The sequence below is a fragment of the Zea mays genome, chromosome 6 (genome assembly GCF_902167145.1).
Source record: "Zea mays cultivar B73 chromosome 6, Zm-B73-REFERENCE-NAM-5.0, whole genome shotgun sequence".
In the NCBI taxonomy this organism is placed as follows: domain Eukaryota; kingdom Viridiplantae; phylum Streptophyta; class Magnoliopsida; order Poales; family Poaceae; genus Zea; species Zea mays.
Genome location: NC_050101.1, coordinates 6,446,843 through 6,456,063, shown reverse-complemented (window position 1 = coordinate 6,456,063; position 9,221 = coordinate 6,446,843).

Genomic DNA, 9,221 nt, shown 5'->3' with positions numbered 1-9,221 from the left:
AGGATCACCACGAATTAATTGAACTTGTGTAGGGTTAAGGAAAACGAGTGATCTAAGAATAACCTTGACCATTTCATGGTCATCCCATTTGGTGCTCCCGAGGTTGCGCACTTGGTTCACCAAGGTCTTGAGCCGGTTGTACATCGCTTGTGGCTCCTCCCCTTGGTGAAGCATGAAGCGACCGAGCTCCCCCTCGATCGTTTCCCGCTTGGTGATCTTGGTCACCTCGTCTCCTTCGTGCGCGGTCTTGAGCACGTCCCAAATTTCCTTTGCGCTCTTCAACCCTTTCACCTTATTATACTCCTCTCGACTTAGAGAGGCGAGGAGTATAGTAGTGGCTTGGGAGTTGAAGTGTTGGATTTGTTCGACCTCCTCCGAGTCGTAATCCTTGTCTCCCTTCTTTGGTACCTACGCTCCATACTCAACAATATCCCATATGCTTTTGTGGAGTGAGGTTAGGTGATGCCTCATTTTATCACTCCACATAGAATAATCTTCACCTTCAAGCATAGGTGGTTTGCCTAAAGGAACGGAAAGTAATGGAGTGTGTTTTGAAATACGAGGATAGAGAAGGGGCATCTTACTATACTTCTTGCGCTCATGGCGTTTAGAAGTTGCGGATGCCGATTCCGAGCCGAAGGTGGAGGGTGACGAAGAGTCAGTCTCGTAGTAGACCACCTTCTTCATCTTCTTCTTCTTGTCACCCTTCCGTTGGGACTTGATGGAGGAAGAGGATTCCTCCTTGTGCTTGTGGGTGGACTCCCTTGAGTGTGTTCTCCCCGAGCTTGCGGACTTAGCGCTGGTCCCGATCTCCCTCTTGGCGGATGCTCCAGACATCACTTCGAGCGGTTAGGCTCTAATGAAGAACTAGCTCTGATACCAATTGAAAGTCGCCTAGAGGGGGGGTGAATAGGGCGAATCTGAAATTTACAAACTTAAGCACAACTACAAGCCGGGGTTAGCGTTAGAAATAGAAACGAGTTCGAAAGAGAGGGAAAAACAAGTCAACAAAGAAATAAAGCGGATGAACACGGTGATTTGTTTTACCGAGGTTCGGTTCTTGCAAACCTACTCCTCGTTGAGGTGGTCACAAAGATCGGGTCTCTTTCAACCCTTTCCCTCTCTCAAACGGTCACCTAGACCGAGTGAGCCTTTCTCTTCAATCAAATGGGACACTTAGTCCACTACAAGGACCACCACAACTTGGTGTCTCTTGTTTTGATTACAAGTGAATTGAGCACAAGAATTAGAGGAAGAAGAAAAAGCAATCCAAGCGCAAGAGCTCAAATGACCACAAATGTCTCTCTATCTAGTCACTAATTTGGTTGGAGTGATTCCGGACTTGGGAGAGGATTTGATCTCTTTGTTTGTGTCTTGTATTGAATGCTATATCTCTTGTATGAGGTGTGAAGGCTAAAAACTTGGTTGCAATGAATGGTGGGTGGTTGGGGGTATTTATAGCCCCAACCACCAAATGAGCCGTTGGTGGAGGCTGTTGTCGCATGGCGCACCAGACAGTCCGGTGCACCACCGGACACTGTCCGGTGCGCCAGCCATGTCACCCGGCCGTTGGATTCTGACTGTTGGAGCTTCTAACATCTGGGCCACCGGATAGTCCGGTGGTGCATCGGACAGGTCCTGTAGATTGTCCGGTGCACCTTCTGGCTCTGCTCTGACTTCTGCGCGCACTGTAGCGCATTAACTGCTCTTCTGCAGACGACCATTGGCGCGAAGTAGTCGTTGCTCCACTGGTGCACCGGACAGTCCGGTGCTACACCGGACAGTCCGGTGAATTATAGCGGAGCGACCTCCAGAATTCCCGAAGGTGGCAAGTTTGGAGTCGGGTTCCCTGGTGCACCGGACAGTCCGGTGTGCCAGACCAGGGCACACTTCGGTTGTCTTTTGCTCCTTTTATTTGAATCATTTCTTGGTCTTTTTATTGGTTTGTTGTGAACCTTTGGCACCTGTAGAAGTCATAATCTAGAGCAAACTAGTTAGTCCAATTATTTGTGTTGGGCAATTCAATCACCAAAATCAATTAGGAAAAGGTGTAAGCCTATTTCCCTTTCACTTTCTTCGTCGCTAACGGAATGAGCAAAAGAGCAGGACACCCTCCAGCCTATGAAGGATTAGGCGATGGTTCATTTCAAGAACCTGACTCGGCAGTTCCTGAAAGGGTGACAACTGAAGATTGGTCAATGCCGTGTGGCCAACAACTTTGGAGAATCTTGGTACGACTGCTGGTGGATGATGGATCTCCTCGGCTTCCGTCTCGTACACCGCGCATCTCCTCGGCTTTCGTCTCGTACACCAAGCATCAGATCAGTTGTTTTCAATCTAAAGCTGTAAGCTACAACCTATGCACCCATGGGGAGAAAAAATGATAGTCAACATTAACGATACACTAAAACACTAAGCCTAAAAATCACTTACATTGCAAGAAGGGACTAAATCAATCTGCATGTGCTCCATCTTTGTTGAAGAAAAGGTAGTTCATCCAAGGCGCCCAGCAGCATGAATGGCTCTGTTATTGTGAATAGCATATATACATAATGTCAACATAAGGCAATTTTGAATGATAACATAGACCATTAAATTGGTTTCACAAAAATAAGGGTATATAAGAAAATCAATGTTGTTATAAGTGCTAATTGCATCTCGAAGAAAACTGTTGGACGGATATCTATCTGGATATATAAAAAAGTACTAATTAACTATCAGTTATGTAACACCTTCAAGTTATGGGACATATTTTACAAATGCATTCAGTTTCCTCTCAAAAGGGAAATAGAAAAAACACAATTTATGTATCGTATGGCTTAGCGTCTCTTTTACCTACAAGTTAGCTTGAAGACGCAGCTCTCAGGTGCCTGGTGAAGAATGGGAGGTTGGACAAAAGCTGAACCAAATATTAAGACAGTGATTCATGGTTTTGGGGACAGCTCAAAAGCTACCAACAGGTTTATTAACTATGCTTCCATGGTTTTGTGGACTGCTCAAAAGCTACCAACAGCAGAGTTTTGTTACTCAAACATCAGAAAAACACTTTGAACTCCACACTAAAACTGCAAGCCCCCAAGCGGCATGTTATAAGCGGATCAAATAGAAAATGAAGCTTAAGAACTCAAAGAGGTGTTGCTTGTGCTTATGACTGCAAACACAAACAAATACATAGGACCGAAAACCACGGAAAAAGAATATTAATACATACACCAAAAAACTGTACATATTATCAAAGCCGATCAAACATAACATAGAGACCCGCATGAAACCCCAATGACTCGCATTCAACACTGACATTGATAATAGTATGTGCATTACACAAACTGACAATCATGAAATAAATCAAAACATAGAATATAAATTCGAGGAAAACTTGTGTACCATGATTATTACACGTGGTAGGAGAAGTTGTCGATGAGGCTGCGCTCGCCACTGATTTCCAAGACCTTTGGAATCTCCTCGGGCCGGATCACACTGTGGAAGGAACAAAAGCATGTAAACAACTATCTGTCGAGGGTCAAGGGAACAGTAGGAGTTCTATATAAGTTCAATAAGCAAGACACTCATGTCTAAAGTTTTGATAGAACATATTTTTTCATGTAGCATTTGGAACAATTTGAGGGATCATCTGCAACTGTAGAGAAGGTAGCAGTAATAATATATCGTATAGAACTCAGACATGAAAAAATTAGGGATGATATTGCCATCAAATATCCTATATATAATTTCGAATCATTAATTAGAAGGAATAGAATGATAGCTCTATCAAAATTTCTCTTTGTCTGGCCCTTTCTCCTCTGATCCCATAAATAGATGTTCTTCCCATTATGGACTATGTTGAAATCTGCCCTGCAACAACTATTGTGTGAATGAATTATAATCCCTGCAACTTAGTTGTAGCATGTTTATCTGAAGACTATTTATTCAAATGGCATGACACAAGATTAATTTCAATCAACTAATGACATCCAGAGATTCGGTACTGCAAGGCTACAGCAGTACACAAGAGATGACCCCTATGTATAAAATTGAAGATTGCGAGAGCTTCTTCAACTATATACCTCAAGTCCCTAACGACGAGGAGAAAGTTGATGAGGATATTATAAGTTTAGCTTATATGTACATGCTTTTATGGCTAAATAGGCATACATGAACATCATTGAACTTGATTTGATATTCCATTTTCAATAGACTGAACAGTTGCAGAAATGAAATGAAGCAAGATTGTAATATCGAGGCAACTAAAGCATGTATATATCCCTAACAACGAGGAGAAATGGAGCCTGATTATGTAAAATAGTAGGAGCATGATACATGACTTGAATAAAAAAACTGATGACTGAACCGGTAAAGCAGGATATAAATTTATTTTACATAGGGGTGGATTCATCTGAAAATAGTAGGAGCATGATACATGACTTGAAGCAAAAAACTGATGACTGAACCGGTAAAGCCGGAAGCTGTTAGACAAGCAGAAAATCCACATCATAACCAAGCAGATCTGCGCTTGGTTTCAGAATCCGCAATACTGTGTCGCTATAATCAATTAGATCTGAACCGTGATGTAAAATACCCTATTCAATTAATTCGCACGACGGATTGAGATTCGACGACAAACACAGTTGTTTAAAATCTGGTCCAGACCAAATCTGGTTCAGTTAATACGAGGACACAAGCAAATCAGGCTCGCCCGATGGTGGTAGTCGATCTGACGAATGAACGAGGGCGCAAGCAAAGCATAAAGAAATGGAAACACATGCGAATGAGGGAGGAATCTGGGAGTGTTCTTACCTTTTTGCTCCTGATTTTGCCTTTGCCTGAACAAGAACTCTTGGCGAGCAATGGGGGGCGATGTGAAAGCTCTCTTGTGGGTTTTGGTGTTTGGATGACAACTCAATTAAAGGACTAACAAGTGTGCTAAGTGTTGAACAGGTGCTGAATGCAAAGCTAATAAGGTTCAACACAAGTAAACAGGTGTGATGGTCCAAAGACGGAGATATCTATAGATATAATGGACATCACAAGGAAGATGGACATTGCTTAAGTGAGACTTGATGTGCATAACTTGGAGACAACCGATCAAACCAAGGTTGGAAGCAAGAAGAGCTTCGAGGTACCGAGTGCACGGGAGAAAGTCAAGGAGACCAGGAACCCAAAGCCAGGGGTGAAGAAGGAGACTTGCGGAATCAAGGTTGATCGAGTTAAGAAGAGTTATGGTGCATCAAGGAACACTACATAAGGACATGACTTACAACCAATGAGGTAACATCTACAATTATGTGGTGTAAGTCATAAGGCTCAAGATCAAGCTCAAGAAGTGAACAAGGTCACTGGAAGGAGAACCAATGTCGAAATCAGAACTAGAAGCAGCCCAAAAGAGCTAAGTGCACCTTGACCTTTAGTTTGGGTTGTTCCTATGTTTGGAGATATTCTATGTGACCTTTGCAGGATGTTGGATCTCAGAAATGTCAATCTAGATCAAGTTATGCTGACTTGAGGATTTATGAGTCCAACATCAATCTCAAGCATGCCAAATGCTAAAGAAGTGAAAATCAAAGAGAAGGTATATTTCTAGACTTAGTACATTGGTTTTTGTGTACTAATATATTTGTCTAAGTGTTAGAAACAGAGAAGATAAGAAAAGAAAAGGAATGCAAAAGACTTGGCTATGTACAACCATGACTCTGCTCAGTCTAGCACACCGGACTGTCCGGTGGTGCACCGGACAGTGTCCGGTGCGCCAGACTGAACTCCGGTGAACAGGCCGCTCTCGGGAGAAGTTTGGCGACGTATGGCTATAATTCACCGGACTGTCCGGTGGTGCACCAGACTGTCCGGTGAGCCAACAGTCGACTGTGCCAACGGTCGGCAGCGTGATCAGCGGGCGACGCGTGGCTTGGGCCAACGGATAGTTGGCGCACCGGACTGTCCGGTGTGCACCGGACAGTGTCCGGTGAGCCAAGTCGAACGTTGCTCCAACGGTCAGTGAGCTTGTTTTGGAAGGCGATCGTGCACCGGACATGCTACAGTACCTGTCCGGTGGTGCACCGGACTGTCCAGTGCGCCACCCGACAGAAAGCAAATATTGCCTTCCAAAATGAATTCCAACGGCTCCTAGGCTCCTTGGGTCTATAAAAGGGACTCCTAGGCGCCTCCAACAATCACACAAGTGCAGCCAACAATTGTATACATCACTCGGATCGATTCTCTCTCTCACTCTCGTGTAAATCTCTCTAGTTTGTGTGAAGGCAAAGTTATAAGCCTTTAGAGAGTGGAGAGGTGCTGCAAAGAGCTAGAGCAAAGTCTTGAGCGCATTGTTACTCTGCTGGAGTACTGTCAAGAAGATTGTAAGCAGCCGCGGCTTTGTTGTAACCCAACTCAACATAGTGGAAGGCTCTATCTGTCATACTGACAGATCTGAGCAAACGGAGGAAGGAGTTGAAATAGACTCCAAGCCCAGGTGTGGCTAACTCCAACGAGGACTAGGCAAGCATTTCAGGCTTGGCCGAACCTCGGGATAAATTCTTGTGTCTGTGTGCTTCGCTCTGTATTGTGTGCTGACTCTCTGTCTTACTCACTTTTTATATCTGCACTTCAACACTTATCTGTGGTACAAGTTATATTTGAAGTGCAGGGCATTTTGAGATAGGATCTTCTATTCTGCTGCAACCTACTCGAAGGATCTTTCATTCCACTGCGATCTGGTCTTTGAGTAGAGTAAGAACTAAAGTTTTAAAGTGATAATTTTTTATTCGCCTATTCACCCCCCTCTAGGCGACATCCAGATCCTGTTCCCAGGCAAAGGGAACTTTCAATTGGTATCAGAGCTAGGCCTCTCCAGTGTGGGCTTAGCCGTCCGGAGATGATGATGTCGTCACAAGAGGTAACTGTAGAACTTCTTCTAGGCGATGGCTCTAATTATAAATCTTGGTCTGTCTCTATTTATAATGCCTTCATGCGTGTTGATCCTGATTTGAGACAGATCTTTAGTAGAAGTATTTTTCCCTCCAATTTTAGTCAAAATCCTTCTAATGATGAACTAAGATGTATGTCTCTCAATCACCATGCTTGCAACATCTTAGTTGACTCACTTTCTAGAAGTGCCTATTTTGCAATCATGAGTAGTGATAATGATTTATTTGTTGATGCTCATGATCTATGGACCAAAATTAAGTTAAAAATTTTTAAGTCCATATGCACTGCTTCTGCTCCCTCTATTGCTGGTAGTACTAACTTGTCCAAGGGAGAAGAATGAGAGAGATGGACACCAAGCGATGGATCCACCTCACCGACAGGTTCATCTCCCACTTGTTATACATGTCTTGTTGCTAACGATGAGAATGGAGATGAAAGCAATCATGAGGAGGAATATAAGGATGAGGAGTCTACATCATCACAAGGTACATTTTCCTATTTTGCTTCCACTAACAATAGTGACAGGGAAAATGAGATCGACGATGTAGAAGAAGAGGAGATTCGCCATTTCTACACCCATCTCAACAAAGAAGACAAAGCGCTCTTGGTTAAGTTGTTGAGAAGGAACAAGGAACAAGGCGAGACGCTTCTCAGGCTAGAGGAGACTCTCATCAAAACCAACGATAGCCTGGACAAGATGACCAAAGAACATGAGGAGCTAAAGTGCTCTCATGATGATTTGATCCAACGGTATGATTCAGTTCTAATTGAGCAAAGAAATAATGATGATGTTTTATCTAATGTTGCTCAACTTAAAACTGAAAATTCTATGCTTAGGAGTCAAGTAGAAATGATAAATTTAGAAAAACTTGCTCTAGGTGAAAAGTATGATATGTTGTCGTATTCTCATAGTAAACTAGTTGATGACCATATCATGCTTGATGTTGCTCATGAGGTTGTAATTACAAACTTAAATTCATGTGAACCTCATTCTTGCACAAGTGCACATTTGGATAATATATCACCATGTGCTAACCCTTGTCGCTCAAAAGGAAGCGAATGTTTGAATGAGCAACAAGTTGTAGGGTCAAAAAGGAAATTGCTTGGAAACAAGAAACAAAGACAATTAAGGAGAAGATGCCTTGCTCGACTTCCTCAAGATATCTACGAACACGTGGTGAAGAAGCTTGAGGAAGGAGAAACCGCAGCAAGGGTCAAACTCCTTGAGAAAGATGTTCCTAAAGCAATAAGTGAAGCAATCGACAAGAGACAAGAAAAAGGTAATGATTCAATTAGTCATGTTATTTGCACTAATAATCTCTCTATGTCATCCAAAAGCAAAAAGAGAAGAGGAAAAAGGAGGTGCTTCAAGTGCAAGAGATTAGGTCACCTCGTTGCTTCTTGTCCATAAAAAGACAAGGACGAAGGGATAAGGAGATGTTTTGGATGAAATGAAAAGGACCACATGATCACCTCATGTCCGGTCATAAAGAATCAAGGACATGCACCCTCCAAGATGACCCTCACCAAGGAAAATGATAAACAACAAGCGTCATGTCGGGTCGAGCGACGTTTCTGCTATATGTGTGGTGAGCATGGTCATCCACCTGAGGTATGTAATAAAGGTAAGGTTCCTAAGCAAGTAAATTTGTCTCAATCGTATTCACTTAGAAGACGCAAACCATACACTTGTGCTAGATCAGTAATGAGATCACCTAGAACTAGCACAATTGCTATTTGGGTACCAAAGGCTCTTTTGGATGATCGTTATGGACCCATCCCGAGATGGGTACCAAACTATGCCAACTAGACCATGCAGGTGCCTCAAGATGGACTGGAGACCATGGGAGAGCTTAAGATGGTTAATTCAAACTCTATGCTTAAGCTGTTGATTTTTATTGTCTATTCATTGACCCAAGGTTGAATGATTGTGCAATTCTAATCCCATGTTCATCTCAAGTTAAATAAGTTGTAGAGGTCTTGAATCATTATTGGTGAATCAAGCAAAGGACCTTGATGAGAATATGCAACTTGCTCACCAAAGGACGGTACCCGGGTATCTTAAGTACATTATTGCAAATTAGTATTGCTCTTAAGTTGGTTTGGTGTGCTACCTATCCTTGGAGTAGTTATGCTTTTGAGATTGCCTGTGTTATCAATGGTTCATAATGATGCTTGCTTAATCATGATTGTGTGTTCTATATGTTATATCTTTTGAATCATTCAATGGTAGCTTTTCAATCGATATATTCACTATGATTAACTCTTTTTGTGTTAATGGATAAACCTGTATCCTTTTGTAA